At 45.1% G+C, this 20,870-nt stretch overlaps 1 protein-coding gene across 1 annotated transcript in view; it reads left to right on the top strand.

The window, feature by feature from the left end:
• The window catches only part of RAD54L2 (RAD54 like 2), a gene marked incomplete in the record, with an annotated part of 296,852 nt that overhangs the window by 177,126 nt on the left and 98,856 nt on the right, over positions 1 to 20,870 (top strand).

Raw genomic sequence — 20,870 nt, 5'->3', positions numbered from 1 at the left:
GAGTCAATACACAAGTGCCTTGTCACACAAAATCTCTTCAACTTTACTGCAATTCAGATTCCATACAGGTAAGTCAATTCTGAAATAAAATTGCTGATTACTGAGGCTATGCAGTACTGCAGAGAGAGAACAACTGTATTCCAACCTGGGAGTCTTCACTCAAGGTTGTGGGAATCAGCCAGGTCACTGCATCTACAACCAGCATTAAAAAATAATTTTTAATAGTCCTCAAGAATCAGTAGCAAACCAAAGCCACAAGACCTATAATTCTACATCCTTCACTCTATCAAACTGTAGCACCATATTACTATTCAAACAGCAAACCCACAAAAAGGGGCAGGGTTGCATTGAAGACTGTGAGCACATGCTGACTTACAGTCCTGCGCTCAGTAGAACCTTGCTGACGGAGCAGTACCCATCACACTGATGCTGGGGCGTCCCATGCCTGATCTTATTTCTAGAATACCACTTACAATTTACAAGCTTGTGAGTGATATTCTTGATGGTTGATTATAATGTCTGAAAAATTAAAAACTTAAAAGGATATAGTTGCTCCAGAGTATAGCTTGACTTCAGGTTTCAGATGCAAGCTCTTATGTTTCAACATTTTATTAGAGTTTTCCATAATGATAATACAACAAGGAGAAAGGTGTGTTTCTGACCCTTCTCCAGTTTTTTAATCAAACTGGTAACATTCACTTACAGTGTGACCTACTGTCTGCGACCCCCTTCTCAACCCGCCTCCCCACCCCAACTTCCAGCATTCCCTACCCTCCCCCCTTCCCAAGGAAGTAAATAAAGTCTAAGCATAAGGTGGGTGTCCGAAGGTCTTCATTCAGCTATCCGAGGACATCAATTCAATCATTCATAGCAAGACTGCGAGCGCGATGAGGAAGCTGCTGTAGGTAGTTGTTCCATACTGGAAGAAACAGTCGTCGTTGTCTAGGAGATTCTCAGGACGTCAAGCTTTCCATGGTCATCAGGGCATGAAAGTGGTTCCTCCAGATCCAAAAGGACAGTGCCTCCGGAGATCTCCAAACCAACAATATGACCTTTTTATTTATTTATTTATTTATTTATTTATTTATTTATAATTTTTATATACCGACATTCTTACATTAAAATGCAAATCATACCGGTTTACATAAAACAGAAAAAGCAGGAAAAAATATTTCCATAGTCAAATACAGAGACATTTATAATAAAATTGTTAACAAAGGCATAAGGTAGGAACTTGAAAAAAGGTTACTTAACAGAAAACGTAAAAGAAAAAATAGTAAATGAAGCACAAAGAGTTGACGTCGGGGGAGGGGCATGGTCACACAGTGCAGTATTTTACCAACAAGACAAGCTTTTTACAAAAGTAAGTGTGAGCCGGGATCTCTAATTCGGATAGGGGAGATACAGCCAAATAAAAGCCACATAGGAGACATTGGAAAACCTGTATCCAACATGTCAGCCATATAATCCGCTATCCGGCACCAAAAACTGCGCACCAAAGAGCAGGACCAAAAAACATGAGATAAGGTACCTACTACTGTGTTACAGCGAAGGCAGAGTGCCGACTGGGTTATGGTCAATTGATGTGCCACCTGAGGGGACACATACGCACGGCATAAAAATTTAAACTGTAACTCTCTGTAATACATGTTGGTAGAGATCCGGGCTATGCTTTGAAAACATTTACGTAAAATATTGTGTGTAACAGTAAAGTCCCCATCGCAGTTCCAGCGTGCCTCTAATAGAGAACAAACATCAAACTGCATTTTACGACGCAGATATTTATAGTAAATAGATAAAGCAGGTACTTGGGTTCGCTCAAAATGAAACACTTGATCTAATTCCTGAAATACCAAAGGGTGCTTAGAGTCCTGCAGCAGAGCATTAATATAGTGGCGAATCTGCAAATATGGAAACATATGGGAGGTTCCCAGACCGTAAGTCTCACCGAACTCTGCAAAGTCTAAAAGCGTCCCATCTTGAGTAAGTAAGTGTCCCAGACATTTGATTCCTCTAGACTCCCACAAACGAAAGGAACCAGATTGAGATCCAGGGGTAAATTCAGCATTCCCTTGAAGTGGAAGGAAATGAGCACATAAACAGGATATCTGTAAAAGTTTTGATAATCAGACCCATGTAATTCAAATGGGTTTGAGCAAAGCAGTCTGCGTCAGAAAGGTGGGAAGGCGTGAGGACTGGGCCTGCAACACATAGGAAACAGCTTGGGGGTAGGACACCTCTCTCTCCGCCACCAGTGAAACACAATAGGATTTATCTAATAGCCAGTCGCGGATTACTCTCTTACAGGCCACATTATAAAGGGCCATATTCGGGATCCCCATGCCCCCCCCTCCCCACTGCAACTTCAACCAAGAAAGAGGTATTCTGGATTTCCTACCCCTCCAAACAAAGCGGCGAAGAGCACTGTCTAGTTTTATCAGGTCACACCATTTCAGCCAGAGGGGTATGTTTTGCAAAAGATAAAGCCATTTTGGTAGGATGGTCATTTTAAAGAGATTAATTCGGCCCCCCATGGAAAGAGGTAAATTACCCCAATTAGTCAACATCACCAGAGTTTTGTTAAGCAACCGTAGGATATTGGCCTGGTAAATCTGCTCCGGGTCAGAAGGGAGAAATACACCAAGGTAGCAAACGCTATCGCCAGGCCATTGTAAGGGAAAATTACCGGGCTAGCGCTCCTTCAGGGTCTCCGGGAATGCCAAAGCCGAGGGCTTAAACTCGTTTAACCGGAACCCGGTAAAGGTCCCAAAGTTCCCCATTAAGTGCATCAAAGGGGGCAGCGAGGTCTGCAGGTCCGTGATAAATACCAGCAGATCATCTGCGAAAGCCACACATTTGAAAATGTTAGGCCCAAGGTGCACCCCTCGAACCACGGGTGCAAGCTGCAGCACTAGTAAAAGGGGTTCTAGTTGTAAAATAAACAGTAACGGGGATAAAGGGCATCCCTGTCAGGTGCCCCTAGATACAGAAAACAAATCCGATTGCGTCCCATTAGCTACAACTAGTACCTGAGGAGTATGATAAAGCATTTGAAAAGCGTTAGAAAAAAAAACCCTTCAAAGCCCATCCGTTGCAAAATATAAAATAAGTATGGCCATTCCACACGATCAAAGGCCTTTTCGGCATCGAAACTGATGGGCAAATAAAGCATGGACATTTGTTGGCAGATGGTCATCGCTACTAGCACCTTATGTATATTAGTCAGAGCATAGCGCTGGTGCACAAACCCGACTTGATGTTCGCCAATGAGAGTAGTTAGAATCTTAGCTAGGCGATCAGCTAGTATCTTAGCTAACAGTTTCTAATCATAATTCAGGAGGGATATAGGACGGTATGATTCCGGTGAAAGCAAGTCTTTACCAGCCTTGGGAATAAGAGTGAAATGGGCTAAATTGGCATTCTCGGGAAAGAACCCTGATTAATTAAGGCCGAAAAAGCCAATGCAAACCGGCTAGATATCTGATCTTCGAGGAGCTTAAAGAATTCAGCAGTATAACCGTCGGGCCCCGGAGCCTTAAATCGTTTGGAATTCAGAATAGCAAGCTTAACCTCTCCCTCCGATATGGGCAAGTTTAAGCCATCGCGTTGATCTCTGGTCAGGCTAGGCAGCGAGAGCTGCGCACAAAACCAATCGCAGGCCTCCTTGTTCCACCCTTCTGTGGCATATAAAGATGAAAAGAAATCTCAAAAACATTTTAAAATTGCGTTAGTATTATGGACTACCTGACCAGAGGGGTTGCGTAAAGCTGGGATAAAGCAACTTGACCATATAGAGCGGATGAGATTTGACGACATCTTCCCTGCTTTATTACTATATTGATGAAACTGAAATTTGTAATAGAGAAAACTCTTTTTTGTGCATTGATGGATAAGAGAATTTAGGGCATATTGCTGTGACAGATACAGAGTTCGCACCTCCCCATTTCCCGATGCAGCCAACTTGAGCCTGGTCTTGCGCAATTGAACACTAAGGGACAGAATGCACTGATTGAGAGTCTTCTTATGATAATAGGACACATAGGAGATGATGTCTCCATGTAAAACTGCTTTCGCAGCATACCAAAATAAAATAGGTTGAGAATCATGGGCCTTATTAACAGTCACGTATTCTAGCCATTTGGTCCGCACATAATCCCAAAATTTGGTGTCCGAAGCCAAGAAATAAGAATAACACCAAATTCTGGATAAGGGTATCACTCAAAAATTGAAAATCACCCATACTGGGGCGTGATCTGAGATCACAATATTGTCAATACTTGCATCCTGAACGTGAGGAAAGACATGGGTACTAATGAGAAAATAATTCACACGTGAATGAATGGCATGGGCTCGCGAGATGTGTGTAAAGTCCCGTTCGGTCGGGTGGAGAGTGCGCCAGACATCTAACAAATATAAAGTATTTTCTAGCATGGTAGGGCCCTTACCCACGCTTAGTTCACGGCGACGTCCTTGTGAGGCATCACCTGGGGATCTCGGATGGTATTGAAGTCACCCCCTAGAATCGGTGTATCAGTTAAATATGGGATCAAATGCACGTAGAGCCCTCTGAAAAAATTAGTCATAAGTATTGGGAGCATAGATATTACACATTACCACTGTCTGGTGAAAGAGTTCGGTGATCAAAATAAGATAAAGGCCTTGGGGATCTTTAATCTCTTTAGTTATTGTTATAGGGAGTTGCTTATCAATCAAAATAGTGACCCCCTCCGGATTTGGTGGTGGCTGAAGCAAAGCGTACCTCTCCCACCCAGCTGCGAAGAAGCTTTGTATGCTCAGTATCATTAAGATGAGTTTCTTGCAGATATGCCACCGCAGCTGATGTTTTGTTCAACAAAGTAAGCACCTTAGACCGCTTAATAGGGGAGTTAAGCCCGCAAACATTCCAGGAAACAAATCGGGTAGTTTTATTCATCCCTGCATGGAACAATGTAAAACCTTGGTGGAATAATTCTCAATAATGTCATGGTGACCTTCCCAGCTGGGGTCTCCATGTGGACCATGTAGAGTCCAGTCCAGTAATAATTGAACTAGCCATAGAAATCAACAAATGTCACTAACCAATATGGTTTTTCCCCACACCTTCCCTCTGACGCCACCTTATTACTAAACCCCCGAAGTGGAACACCCCCCTTGCCCTGCCCACCTTTCCCGCATCCCCCCAGTACCCCCCCCCCCCATCGATTTCCTCTCCCCCTCTCAACCCTAGTTGAGAACCCTTCCTTCACACTCCTTAGTTACCACTCTAATATGCCTTCTATGAGAAGGCGCAGAGATCACGTATCGATGTGTCTAGGTTCCACTCCTAATATATTTATTTATTTATTTATTTATTTATTTATTTATTTAACATTTTTCTATACCGACCTTCATGGATAAATACCATATCAGGACGGTTTACATCGAACAGGGGTAAAAAATAACTAGGTAAAGGAAGAAACAAAGTTACATTAAACGAGGACCGAGAACTTGGAAGCTTAGGTAGCTGGAAGAAAAAAGATAAAGTTAAGTTAAAAGGAGAAATAACAAATTCCGGACTAGAGATAGTTCGGATTAGAGTTAGTCCACATGTTAGAGTTGGTATCCATGCTGTCCAGGTAATCAGAGGAGTAGATAACGTCTAATGTGTATCCTAAGGTTTAATGTGTATAACGTCTAATGACGTTATAAGGAACAATACAAAATATAAATATATATATATATAAATATATATAAATATAAGGAACAATACAAAAAAAACCCCAGTAAAACGCCCAGTAACATTTGAAAATGGAAAGACATGCAATATATGAAAACAGAGGGGCTGATTGCAGCTAGCGATACATGGGGTCGAGGGTAATAGGGCCCTAAAGTCCCTCTGTGTCCAATCAGACTAAGAGCCTCAGCGACGAAAGGGATTAGATGACCCAGGCATTGCCTAATTAAGCTTATCATCTGTTGGAGTAAAGGAGAGGAAGAGAGAAGGAAAGCTACCAACGATCATAGCTAATGTGGAGCCATAGGTTCTCCCTTCACCCCTACCCCCACTAGAGGCCATGGCAAGCCAGGGTGAAAATCCCGAGGGTGTGCGTGGCAAAAGGATGCCCGATGGGGCCTCAGGGCAAAGAATAAAGTCCCGCAAAGGGCTGTCCCGAGCAACACTCGAAGGCAAGTAGAAAAAAAAAATTTTTTTAAACCAGCACGGGGTATCTGGAGCGAATGTGTGTGCAAACATACAGTCACACGTCTTCAGAGCCAACGCCCCGGAGGTCAGTCCAATCCTTGCTATTAGCCCTCATATGTGGATCCAAGAGGTACGACTTTTCCGGAGGCATGAACAAACGGAGAATCAATGAGAACCCGCAAAGTGAAACGAGAAAAGGAGAACAAAAGAAAACAAAACAGGAAATGCCCTGGTCAGAGTCCAAAATCCCAGGCACATGGAAAAATGGCAGCTGAATCAAAAGCATTGCTGAAGCGCAGCGGGTCATTTATCCATTTTGTCCAGAAATGCTTGGGCCAGTGCCGGGATGTCAAATGAGTATATTTGATCGGCATACCAAACGCAGAGGCGAGCGGGAAACAATAGCGAGAACTTTATTCCCTGGTTGTGCAGGGAGGTACACAGTGGTGAAAAGCCTCTACGGGCCTCGGAGACTGAGGCAGAGAAATCCTGGAAAATCCGGATGGTATGCCCCTGATATAGCAGTGATGACTTGTTCCGGGTGGTCCTCCAAATTTCAGATTTGTGGGCCGAATTTAAAATTTTTGTGATTACCAGCCGCGGTCTTCCCGATTGTGCAGCCTTAGCCCCAAGTCTGTGGGCCCTTTCTATTACTAATTTCCCCTGCAGCTGCGATCAGATGCAAGCTCTTTCTGTCTCATCTGTGAGGAGGGAAACCTTCAAAAGTATGCTTCTTTACAAGGTAACACTAAAGATCAATTAGAAGTTAAAGATGTAAAATGAACTTCTGAACTGTCTCAGCAGGTAGCAGTGTCCCTCCTCCTACCTTAATTTTTTTTGAAAGTGCATGGTATTTTTCATTGTTCTCCTGAGAGATTAACAGATTGACTAAATGACAATGCACGGTCAGTTGGTTTATGTTAATCCATTTATGCCTCTATGTGCTATTTGCTTTAGGTTAACAGTTTTTTGTTGCTTTAATATTTCAGTTGTTATCAATGTTTTAATTGCAACTTGCCTTCATCATATTCTGTAGAGGCAAGAAAAAATTAATAAATCAAATCAATGAAGCCATACCTCTTGGAGTATCACATTTATCTGACTCCTAAACAGAAGGCAATCTAATGTAAAGAAACAGATCCTTTCCTAAGAATTCAGCAAAAGACTGGATAAGAAGTAATTCCTGTTTACCCAGCAGTAGAAGAAAAGCTTAAAAATAATGGTCTCACACAGACTTTAAATTCACTACCTCTAAAGCTTTCTAGAGCTATTAGACTGCAAAAAGTGAAAACCGAAAATATTTCTATTTTACCTGTAATAGATGCAGCTATTTCTAATCTGTCCGGGTGTGCTACCATTCCTTTTAAAGAAACCTTTGCTTTAAAAGGTTCTGTTGGATGTCACGATGATACATCTCTTATTTATTTATTTTATTTAACGGTTTTTATATACCGGTATTCGTAGGGACATCATACCAGTTTACATAAGAACAGAAGGTCTGAAATTACATAATAACAGGGAGAAGGAACTGTGGGGGGGGGGGGGGGGGGGATAACTTAAGAGCAGCGTAGAATGAGAGGTAAACAACAACAAGAGTTAAACTTTGAGAAATCTTAACATGGGTGGGAAGTATCATACAGTAGCAGTGTATGGGCGGTCATTGTGAGAGGAGGAACTATTCTGGAAAAGCACATTTAAATAACCAGGTTTTTAATTTTTTCTTGAATTTGATGGTGCATGGTTCGAGGCGCAGGGTGGGAGGAAGAGCGTTCCAAAACGCTCTTCCCTTAAAGCGAATATATGACATGGGTGGCCAACTCCGTTTCCCAAGAGCCACAAACAGGTCTGAATTCTGCACGAAATATAATTGCATGAGATGTCCTGAAAACCAGATCTGTTTGTGGTTCTTGAGGACCCGAGTTAGCCACCCTGGTAGGAATTGACTGGCATGACGTTTCAGTCAGCTTTTGTGTCCAGGGCAATAATACGCCTTTTTCAAAAGTTGCATCAAGAACTGGAAAAATCATTAATTTCTAATGTTATTTTTCAATTATAAGCCTTCTATATGTGCCAAGTATGTTGCTGATTCTCCATATGATGTTCTAGCAGTATCAGCTAATTATATAATATGGGGTATATTTTCAAAGGTTAGGTGGGGGCTAGGAGTAAAATCAGGTTAATTCACCTAGCTGGATTTTCAGCTGACTAAAAGTATGTAAATAGTCTCACAATGTATGTTAGCCACAGGAAAAATAGGTGTTCATAGTGGCATAACTTTCTGTCAACCTGTGTATTTTACATTCCTGTTGGTTATGTGCTTAACCATCTGGTCTTCAAGTATAAACCATGAGAGTAATTTGTGTTCTGCATTTGCCTTGGAAAGGACCCAGTGATGGCTCTGAAATATGCTCCTGGCTTTTACTCAGAGCAGTTCATTCTTGAAAGGATAAGCTTTGTCTTTCTTGCCAGTGAATTTAATCCCAGGTCCAAAAAACCGACAACAAAGGCCCAGGAAGGAGACCAGAGTTGTAGTGGTGGCCAGGCCTTGGTGAAGAGGTTATCAGTCTCTTTGGTGCTTCGTTGTAAGGATAAGTCCGAGAACTGAGCCAAGTCTTGATCTCCTCACCCAAGTCCAAGCAAAGGCTCCAGACTCCTACTGAGAATCAGAAGCAGCAAGCAGAAGCTGACATGTCTGATCAGCTCCTCAATACACATCTCACAGTTTATACCTGTCAGAAGTTCCACTTGATCCAAAGTGGGCATGCCTCCTATACTGAGGAGGCCCTTTGCTGTACAAAAGGGCCATTCAGGATGTACAGTCTCCCATAATGCCTACTCTGTTGTGTCATGTGTAGTATTCAATGCAGATTTGGAAAGGAAAATTTCTCTTGATACTTGCTCGATGTTCTATTGGTACTGAAAGGTGAACATCAAGTCCATTGATCTTGATAGATGCATTGAACAACCCACCAGATAATGGCTTGGCTTCCCAAGCATTTTGTCTAAGACAGCCACTCAGAGGTTCAAGGTAGGGTTGCAAGCTCAGGAAGCTAAGTTGATTTTTCTCTCAACCTCAGCGATAGGCAGAACTGATCTGAGACTGTTCCTATCTGAGCCATTGGCTTCTAGGTCAGTACTATCTTGATGCTTCATAATTCCTCATTATAGAGAGGAATCGTGCTTCAAGGAATCTTAGTGTTGCATGTGTTTCTCTGTTGCCAGGAATCCTAAAAAAGATTATTCTTCATTTCTTCCTTTGAAGCCCTCTTCACATCATGAGGCATGGGTTTATCCCCCTGAGGACCTTTCCTTACCAAGTTTTCTTCAAAGGATAGCTTTTGACTTGTAGATACAAGAAGAACTGAGTCTCCTGAAGTACTTTGTTGCCCCAAAAGAGTTGGTGATTGTGCCAATTCACTCTCTCCTCCAGGATGTAAGTGAGAGAATGTGGGAAACCCCACTCATGCTTCATTGGGAAAAGAAGAAGACCTGAAGTATCATGTCCTGCATTCAAAAAGCCCCATTTGCCTCATCACAGTGTGGTCATCAAATTCACTAACCAAAGGGCCAAGAATACTAAAATCCATTCCTCTGGGCCCCTGGATCATGAGCCTTATTGACGGGGAAAAATTATCAGAATACTATGCTACAATCCTGCATTCCTTCTTTCCAACATTATATGGTTGAATATTTGCATATCATTTTGGATGATTCTACAAAATGTGTTGACCATCTCCCTCAAGGAAGGCAACATTTATTTAACACTTTTGGGGAAAAAAGCAACAAATGTGAGAAATGTTTAGATTTAAAAAAAAAAAAAGTAGCTGGAGTGCAAATGAAGGCTCATATATTTTCAGTGATTAGCCTTCAGCTGTAGAAAACGTTGCCTGAAGTGTTGAGGCTGGATTCTAAGTTGTTTACTTACAGAAACCATTTAAAATCTTTTCTTTTCCCAGCTTATTAAGTTGGTCAAAGCAGTCTGGGTGTTTTGAAGTCTCTCTGCTAGTTTAACTGTATTGGCATATGATGATTAGATTTGTCATTTTACGATTTTATTTTGTGTTATATTTGCTATTTTATTGTACACTATTTCATACAACCTTTTGAAGGATGGGGACGTGGTATATAAATGAATGAATAAAATTAACCTACATTGTTTTTGAGACAAAGCAACAGCTTCTGCAGTGGCCATCAACACTCATACCCCATGACTGTGGGCTTCAGGCATTCATGAAAACATACAAGAAACATTTGCTAATGTGACTCGAGCTGTGCAGTGGGACAGTCTCCACTGCTACATCTATGCCAGCTTTAGCACCCCATAGACGCTACAGTGGTCTTCTAAAGAAACAATTCTTTCCTCAGAAGAGATGCTAGCAGGGTTCAAGCAATGGGATCAAAATAGTTCAAAACCCCACTCTGTCTTCTAGTCAAAATGAGGGCTGGGGTCTAAAATGGATCCAAGGAAAATAGCCAGTGTTCCAGTCTGTGGGGTAGGGGGAGACTAAAGTTTTGGCAAACCATTAGCCTGTTGTAATTTGGACAGCTTGATCCTCTGTTTCATAAGGGACAGAAACAGATTACATCTGTTGGCAACCACTTATCGCCCAGGCCTTTAACTACTGAGTTTTGTTTAACTAAGACTTATTGCTGGTTACTTTTACTTTGTAATATTTTAAATGAGATTCTGTAGTTTTATATTCACTTGACTTTTGCCAAGATTAAGATTTATTATAATATTTGAATGCAAGTTATGTGCCCTATTTTTTTTATATAGTAGTTGATCTATGGTTTTATAGTTGTGATCTTGTTTACATATCCCTAACAGAATTTGTAAGATGTGTAGCATTTTAAGAAAACCTGAGTGATTAGACAAAATGTCTGTTATTTTTAATATGTTTCAAATTGTGCTATTCTGTAATACATAATAGTTTAATCATTAAACAAACCATAGAAATAAAGGAATGACCCTGTTCAAAAGTTTACATACTCTTGAATTTTTGGGCTGATAATATACGCTCACGTTGACACACAGGTTGAGAATAGAGAGCGGAGCCCCTGTGGAGCGGGTACTCCTGGTAAGTTTGAAAAGGCTAGTAGTGGGGACGGATTCCCCAGGCTGACTCAGATCGTTGTTGCAAGTATCGTGGACTGCGGAAGCAAGTCCAGTTGGAGTTCCTTGCTGACTCGTTAGAGGTTAGCAAACAAAGACCTTTTAAAGTGGAAATTGATGACGTCACTACGGGGGGACACCCCGGAGGTTCGTGTCCTTGCTGGTACAAGTCTGGAGCGTGCGCCCTTACGTCATCAGGAACATGGCGGATACGTAGCGTTAAGCCAGCTCGGGGACACCGGGACCAAGAGGCAGAGAGAAATCGCGGCTGCAACTGTCCATCAGAGCCGAAGGGAGTCGCTCCCAAGGAAAAGAGGGTGGCGCGAGGGGCAGAAGAGGCACGAACGCAACATGTACAAGGTGATTAGTTGGTGACATTAACACGAAGGTTGGAAGGCTTTCTGGAATAGCCAAGTTTTTAGGAGTTTCTTGAATGACTGGGCTGAAGGTTCCAATCTGAGCTGTGTGGGTAATTTATTCCATAGTGAGGGGCCGGCTATTGAGATGATGCGTTCACTGGTTGTGGTAAGGTGGGCCAGTTTGGTAGAGGGAATTGTTAACAGACCGGTGTTCTTTGATCGGAGGTCTCTTTGAGAGTTGTGAGGATGGAGGGTGTCCTTTAGCCATTCAATCTTCTCATTATTGATGGTCTTGTGCAAAAGGGTTAAGGCTTTGTTTTGAATTCTGTGGGTTATGGGGAGCCAATGGGATGTCTTTAAGAATGGGTGTGATGTGGGTGGAGTGTTTGCTGTTGTGAGAGATCTGGCTGCTGCATTTTGCAGTATTTGAAGAGGTTTGAGGGTAGATGCAGGGAGTCCGAGGAGGAGGGAGTTGCAGTAGTCCAGCTTGGAGAATAAGAGGGATTGCAGTACTGTCCGATAGTCATGGTTGAAGAGGTTTTTTTTAACAACTATACTAGTGGGACTCCCTAGTTAAGAGTTGCCTTCAACCAAAAGGGAAATTACAAAAAAAAACAACCCACCAATGAATAGGAACATTTTTGTTGGTGAAAAAACCCTTTTGTATTTTGTCTATTTTTCCCCTTTAAATCACAAGGAAGACAACTCGATAATATTAAATGGGTTCTACCCTCAAGAAAGCCAGATAAGATGGACAGTCCAAACCTACTATCCCAATGGGAGCCCATGTCCAGACAATAATGTGATGTGAATGTGTGGACTGAACTCTGTCACAGCCTTGCAAATCAAGAGAGCTTGATGCTTTGGACAGGAAGATCTTTCAGGGCGCTATGCTAGTTGCCCATATTGCCGCCTACCAGCTTTACATGACTCAGTACAACCGGAACTTCTGGAAACGGGTTCAGGATTTCGCGAAGGGCTTGCCTCAACAACAGGAGGTGCTCTCAGCCATCGTCCTGCTGGGTTTAGAAGCTGGCAAGCATGAGGTGCGTTCCACATATGTCTTTGAGAAGGCGGCCTGCGTAGCCGCGGTTGGCATTGGCGCCCGGAGAATGGCCTGGCTCAGAGCTTCTGATCTCTGTCCGGAGGTACAGGAGAAGCTAGCTGACCTCCCCTGCACAGATGACAACCTCTTTGGGGATAAGGTCTGAGATGTGGTAGCGCAATTGAAGGACCACCATGATACCCTTCAACAGCTCTCTGCTAGCGCTGTCCTCGGCCAGGAAATCCTCCAGGCCAGGATCCCGGAAGCCTTTTTATTGGCAGAGGAAGTATTATCCTTCGGCCTTCCGAGCTCGGGTGCCATGCACTAGCTCCAGGGGTCCCTCCCGCCAGCAGCGAGCACCTAGACACCAGCCAGCGCCCCAGCAAGCTCCGACTAAGGGCTTTTGACTGGAGGTGATGGAGTATGAGTCACTCAAATGCACCCCTGATACCAGATCCCCCAGTGGGAGCTAGGCTTCTTGGCTTCCCCCATCACGGGGAGGAGATCACTTCAGACCGCTGGGTCTTTACCATCATCTGTCAGGGGTACCGTTTCAACTTCAGCCAACTTCCAGAGACATCTCCCCCATGTCCATCATGGGTTTGTCCGCCCAGCAGGTCATACTTCAAACGGAACTCTCCACACTTCTGTCAGCAGGTGCGGTAGAGCTGGTCCCTCACCCCCAGCAGAGCCAAGGATTCTATTCAAGGTACTTCCTCATTCCAAAAAGGAACGGAGACTTGTGCCCCATCCTTGACCTCAGGGCATTGAACAAGTTTCTTGCAAGAGAAAAGTTCGAGATGGGCTCTCTGGGTACGCTGATTCCCCTCCTCAAAAGAGGAGACTGGCTCTGCTTCCTCGATCTCAAGGAGGGTTACGCTGACATAGCTATTTTCCCTGGCCACAGAAAATACCTACGCTTTGTGTTGGGGATGGCTCATTACCAGTACCAGGGTGGTGCCTTTCGGTTTGACCTCTGCCCCCCACATTTTCACCAAGTGCCTGGAAGTGGTGGCGGCCTGTCTCGGGCATCGGAAGGTGCATGTTTTCTCATCCCTACGTCTGGTTGGTCAAGACCGATTCCGTGCAGGGGCCTTGAGTGCTTTAACCCTGATGGTGCAGATGCTACAAGCCTTGGGGTTTGTCACCAACTATCCCAAGTTTCATCTGTAGAGGCAAAAACTCACAGTAAAAACTTTTTTAAATATATCCGAAGCAGAAAGCCTGTGAGGGAGTCAGTTGGACCGTTAGATGATCGAGGGGTTAAAGGGGCACTTAGAGAAGATAAGGCCATCGCGGAAAGATTAAATGATTTCTTTGCTTCGGTGTTTACTGAAGAGGATGTTGGGGAGGTACCCGTAATGGAGAAGGTTTTCATGGGTAATGATTCAGATGGACTGAATCAAATCACGGTGAATCTAGAAGATGTGGTAGGGCTGATTGACAAACTGAAGAGTAGTAAATCACCTGGACCAGATGGTATACACCCCAGAGTTCTGAAGGAACTAAAAAATGAAATTTCAGACCTATTAGTAAAAATTTGTAACTTATCATTAAAATCATCCATTGTACCTGAAGACTGGAGGATAGCAAATGTAACCCCAATATTTAAAAAGGGCTCCAGGGGCGATCCGGGAAACTACAGACCGGTTAGCCTGACTTCAGTGCCAGGAAAAATAGTGGAAAGTGTTCTAAACATCAAAATCACAGAACATATAGAAAGACATGGTTTAATGGAACAAAGTCAGCATGGCTTTACCCAGGGCAAGTCTTGCCTCACAAACCTGCTTCACTTTTTTGAAGGAGTTAATAAACATGTGGATAAAGGTGAACCGGTAGATATAGTATACTTGGATTTTCAGAAGGCGTTTGACAAAGTTCCTCATGAGAGGCTTCTAGGAAAAGTAAAAAGTCATGGGATAGGTGGCGATGTCCTTTCATGGATTGCAAACTGGCTAAAAGACAGGAAACAGAGAGTAGGATTAAATGGGCAATTTTCTCAGTGGAAGGGAGTGGACAGTGGAGTGCCTCAGGGATCTGTATTGGGACCCTTACTGTTCAATATATTTATAAATGATCTGGAAAGAAATATGACGAGTGAGATAATCAAATTTGCAGATGATACAAAATTGTTCAGAGTAGTTAAATCACAAGCAGATTGTGATAAATTGCAGGAAGACCTTGTGAGACTGGAAAATTGGGCATCCAAATGGCAGATGAAATTTAATGTGGATAAGTGCAAGGTGATGCATATAGGGAAAAATAACCCATGCTATAATTACACAATCAGGTCGATACAGTAACGTTCAGTTAAAGATTCCCCGTCTGTAACGTGCTGGGAGCACACAATACAGACGAGTAAGGCGGTCCAGCAATACAGTCTCCAGTTTCACACGTCCTTAGCGCTTCCTAAAATAAACACATAACCCTTTCCGCACCCAGCATGTAAATGAACGAAAAAGCTGTATAATGAAGGAATTAGCTATTCCCCTCCGATACTGTAACGGGCGCTGATATTATCTCCTCAGTAACCCGCTGTTCTGCCGCGGCCTTAACGTGCTAGTTTACCGCCTCCCCTAGTAGGAATTAGTGTAGTGTAGTGTAAAAAACATTGCTTACCCGCCCTGGTCCCCGGTCCAGCCGTCCGGTGTAGCCCCAGTCCGGTCTCCTGCAGCCCCGTCCGGTCCCCTCCTCCCGAAGCAAAAAAAACAAAAAACGAAAAAGTAACAAGGCTCGGGCCTGCTACGGCAGACCCTTCTCCCTTCCTCCCTTCCTCCCACCAGGAAGTGTAAAAAGTGTAAAAAAACAAAAAACCAAAAACCTGTGTGTTATATAAAAAATAAATTTTTTTTTTAAATACCTGTCGGAGGGCCGTGGGTCCAGGCGGCGGCGAGAAGCAAAAAAAGCGGCATCCGGGATCCGGGGGCAGCAGCGGCAGCGGGGCGGCAGCGGGATCCGGGAGCGGCGGGTAGGTAGCAGCGGCAGCGGGATCCGGGGGGTCCGGCAGCGGCAGCAGGATCCAGGGGCGGCAGCAGCGAGAAGCAAAAAAAGCGGCATCCGGGATCCGGGGGCAGCAGCAGCAGCGGGATCCGGGGGCAGCAGCGGCAGCGGGGGGGGGGCAGCAAAGAAACAAAAAAAGCGGCATCCGGGATCCGGGGGTAGCAGCGGCAGCGGGGGGGGGGGCAGCGGCAGCGGGGGGGCAGCGGGATCTGGGGGCGGCAGCGAGATCCGGGGGGCGAGTAGGAGGCGGAGTGTTCGATCGGGCGGGTAGGAGGCGGAGTGTTCGATCGGGCGGGCACCTGCCCGCCCGATCGAACACTCCGCCTCCTACTCGCCCCCCGGATCTCGCTGCCGCCCCCGGATACCGCTTTTTTGTTTCTTTGCTGCCCCCCCCCCGCTGCCGCTGCTGCCCCCGGATCCCGCTGCCGCTCCCCCCCTGCTGCCGCTGCTACCTACCCGCCGCTCCCGGATCCCGCTGCTGCCCCCCCGGATCCCGCTGCTGCCCCCGGATGCCGCTTTTTTTGCTTCTCACTGCCCGCCTGCCCGGCCGCCCACCGGCCGCCTGGACCCACGACCCTCCGACAGGTATTTAAAAAAATTTTTTATTTTTTATATAACATACAGGTTTTTGGTTTTTTGTTTTTTTTACACTTTTTACACTTCCTGGTGCCTGTCATTTCAAATGTCATTTGAAATGACAGGTACCAGCGCACCCAGGTTACTGTATAGGCGCTGTATTAAGCGCCTATACAGTAAAATGGGTTGCGCGGGCATAACCCTTCCCTAACGCTTCACAGCCTCGGCATGCATTTGCATGCGATTAGAAGAGAGTATCAGGCGCTAGGTCTAGAGAACTGTGCGTGCGGGGAGGAAGGGTGCGCCTGACACTGCCGCACTGTTTTTACCGCGGCCTTACTGTATCGACCTGAATGTTGGGTTCCATATTAGGTGCTACAACCCAAGAAAGAGATCTAGGTGTCATAGTGGATAACACATTGAAATCGTCGGTGCAGTGTGCTGCAGCAGTCAAAAAAGCAAACAGAATGTTGGGAATTATTAGAAAAGGAATGGTGAATAAAACGGAAAATGTCATAATGCCTCTGTATCGCTCCATGGTGAAGACCGCACCTTGAATACTGTGTACAATTCTGGTCGCCGCATCTCAAAAAAGATATAATTGCGATGGAGAAGGTACAGAGAAGGGCTACCAAAATGATAAGGGGAATGGAACAACTCCCCTATGAGGAAAGACTAAAGAAGTTAGGACTTTTCAGCTTGGAGAAGAGACGACTGAGGGGGGATATGATAGAGGTGTTTAAAATCATGAGAGGTCTAGAACGGGTAGATGTGAATCGGTTATTTACTCTTTCGGATAGTAGAAAGACTAGGGGGCACTCCATGAAGTTAGCATGGGGCGCATTTAAAACTAATCGGAGAAAGTTCTTTTTTACTCAACGCACAATTAAACTCTGGAATTTGTTGCCAGAGAATGTGGTTAGTGCAGTTAGTATAGCTTTGTTTAAAAAAGGATTGGATAAGTTCTTGGAGGAGAAGTCCATTACCTGCTATTAAGTTCACTTAGAGAACAGTCACTGCCATTAGCAATGGTTACATGGAATAGACTTAGTTTTTGGGTACTTGCCAGGTTCTTATGGCCTGGATTGGCCACTGTTGGAAACAGGATGCTGGGCTTGATGGACCCTTGGTCTGACCCAGTATGGCATTTTCTTATGTTCTTATATTCTTATGGATTTCATAGGAGCCTGACTAGACACGGTGCAGGCAAAAGCGTTTCTACCCCAGGATCAGGCTCTTGCCCTCGCCTCACTAGCAACCTTTATCCGCAGCAGCCGGCAGGTAACTGTCCGCCTTCTGCTCCGTCTGTTGGCCACTTGGCGATTTCGATCCATGTCACTCCTCTCGCCCGCCTGTGCATGCGAAGGGCTCAGTGGACCTTGCGGTCGAAGTGGAGACAGGCCTCCCAGGACCTCAAGACTCACATTGTAGTCATGGTACTTCTGCATACGTCTCTGTCCTGGTGCACCGTGTCAAGTGATCCTTCCCAACAATGCTTCTCTTCTGGGCTGGGGAGCCCATGTGGACGGCATCCACACGCAGGGTCTCTGGATCGCTCTCGAAGTCCGCTGTCAGATAAATTTTCTGGAGCTTTGGGCGATCTGGTATGCCCTTATGGGTGTTCAGAGACCGGTTGTCACACAGGGCAGTCCTGATCCGAACAGACAACCAGGTGGTTATGTGGTATATCAGTAAACAGAGAGGTACGGGCTCATTCCTCCTCTGTCACGAGGAGGTGCAGGTGTGGGCCTGGGCCCTGTTGCGGGGATGTCGCTACAAGCGACATATCTTCCCGGAAATCTGAACATGCTGCTGGATGGGCTGAGTCGCTTCTTCCAGCTGCACGAGTGGGCCCTCAACCCGGAGGTAGTGACCAAGCTATTTCATCGGTGGGGTACACCAGATGTGGACCTCTTCGCCTCCCTGCACTATCACAAAGTGAGCAAGTTTTGCTCCCTGTCGCCGGGGGGCAGACACCTGGCCTGCAATGCCTTCTCCCTCCACTGGGGGAGAGGCCTGCTGTATGCGTACCCTCCTCTGCCGCTCCTCTTGAAGACGTTGCTGAAGCTTCAACAGGACCATTATCCTAGTGGCGCTCTTTTGGCCCCAACAGGTCTGGTTCCCGCTCCTGCAGGACCTGTCAGTGAGGGCCCCCATCGGGCTGGGGACTGCACCCGATCTGAATCAGGGCGCCCTGCGCCATCCGAACTTCTGGGCATTGGCCCTGATGGCTTGGATGTTGAGTGCATAGTCCTTCAGCCCCATGCTCTCTCAAAGAGTGTATTCCAGCTGCTGGCAGCTTCTAGAAAGCCCTCCACCAGGAAGTCCTACAGCTTGAAGTGGAGAAGATTCTCTGTCTGGTGTGCGAGGCATGGTTTGGATCCATTCATATGCCCCCTCCTCCAGCTGTTGGGCTACTTGTGACACCTTTCCGAGTCTGGCCTTCAAACCAGCTCAGTTAGGGTTCATCTTAGTGCTGTCAGTGCATACCATCGAGGTGTCACTGTCACGCCTGTGTCTGTGCAGCCTTTTGTAGGTCGCTTTATGAGGGGCTTGCTCCAGCTGAAGCCTCCTGTTTGGCCTCCTGTTGTGTCCTGGGACCTCAACATTGTCCTAGCATGGCTCATGCATCGTCCTTTTGAGCCGCTGTGTTCCTGCAACCCAAAGTTCCTCACTTGGAAAGTTATTTTCCTGGTGGCAATTACTTTGGCTCATAGGGTCAGTGACCTTCAGGCCCTGGTTACGTACCCGCCATACACGAGGTTCTTTCATGATCGTGTGGTCTTGCATACTCACCTTAAGTTTCTGCCTAAGTTTGTGACTGATTTCCACCTTAATCAGTCCATTGTTTTACCCACCTACTTTCCTAGGCCTCATTCCTACCCAGGGGAACAGGCTTTTCATACCTTGTACTGCAAGAAAAAGGTACAGAGAAGGGCTACCAAAATGATAAGGGGAATGGAACAGCTCCCCTACGAGGAAAGACTAAAGAGGTTAGGACTTTTCAGCTTGGAGAAGATGGCTGAGGGGGGGATATGATAGAGATGTTTAAAATTATGAGAGGTCTAGAACAGGTAGATGTGAATCAGTTATTTACTCTTTCAGATAGTAGAGAGACTAGGGGGCACTCCATGAAGTTAGCATTGGGCACATTTAAAACTAATCGGAAAAGTTCTTTTTTATTCAACGCATAATTAACCTCTGGAATTTGTTGCCAGAGGATGTGGTTAGTGCAGTTAGTATAGCGGTGTTTAAAAAAGGATTGGTTAAGTTCTTGGAGGAGAAGTCCATTACCTGCTATTAAGTTATTAATAGCAGGTAATGGACTTGCTATTAATTAACCTGCTATTAATTAACCTTGCTATTAATTAACCTTGCTATTAATTAACCTGCTATTAAGTATGGTTATTTTACTATGAAGGTCAGTATATATATAAAACTATTAAATAAATAAATAAATAAAAGTTCATTTAGAGAATAGCCACTGCCATTAGCAATGGTAACATGGAATAGACTTAGTTTTTGGGTACTTGCCAGGTTCTTATGGCCTGGATTGGCCACAGTTGGAAACAGGATGCTGGACTTGATGGACCCTTGTCTGACCCAGTATGGCATTTTCTTATGTTCTTTTGTTGGTTTTCTATCTAGATCGCACAACCAGCCATAGGCATTCCACTCGGCTCTTTGTGTCCTTCGATACCAATAGGCTGAGGATGGCAATGAGTAAACAAACCTTATCCAACTGGCTGGCAGATTACATCGCCTTCTGCTATGCACAAGCAGGCCTTCCGCTACTTGGCAGAGTAAAGGCTTACTCTGTGCGGTCATTGGCAACATCGGTGGCTCATTTGCGAGCTGTCCCCATTGTTGAAATTTGCTGGGCCACAACCTGGAGTTCTCTTCACATGTTTGTGGCTCATTACTGTCTGGACAAGGATGGGCATCAGGACAGTGCCTTTGGTCAATCCATCCTGCGCAATCTGTTCGAGACCTGAACCCAACTCTTCCTATTTGTGTTTCTAGTGGTACCAGACAATCCCATGCCGACCAACAGTGCCACAGTTGTTGTTGTGCCCGTTTGCACTTTGGTCGCTGTTGGTCTCCCCTGCTATGGGATCAGTCTGGAGCTTGGTATTCACCCACATGTGAGGACTACCATCCTGCTTGTCCTAGGAGAAAGCGCAGTTGCTTACCTGTAACAGGTATTCTCCTAGGACAGCAGGATGTTAGTCCTCAGGAATCTTGTCCGCCTTCCCACGGAGTTGGGTTCTTCTTATTGTTTGTTGTTTTTATATTTTCACTCATATTTTTCTGTGTTATGAGATAGAAGGGGGACCTCGTGTAGACGTGCAGATAGTGGCATGCTGCGCATACTCATGCTGGTCAAAGCTTCTAGAAACTTTGACAAAAGTTGTCCATGCTGGGCTCCATCGGATGATGACACTCACATGTGAGGACTAACATCCTGCTGTCTTAGGAGAACACGTATTACAGGTAAGCAACTGTGCTTTCTCACAGGACAAGCAGGATGGTTGTCCTCACAAATGGGTGACATCGAGGATGGAGCCCAACCACAGAAAACTTCTGTCAAAGTTT

Source organism: Rhinatrema bivittatum, chromosome 4, assembly GCF_901001135.1.
Source record: "Rhinatrema bivittatum chromosome 4, aRhiBiv1.1, whole genome shotgun sequence".
Taxonomy (NCBI): domain Eukaryota; kingdom Metazoa; phylum Chordata; class Amphibia; order Gymnophiona; family Rhinatrematidae; genus Rhinatrema; species Rhinatrema bivittatum.
Note: the sequence above shows the minus strand (reverse complement) of the source record. Positions and strands in the feature narration are given on the sequence as shown.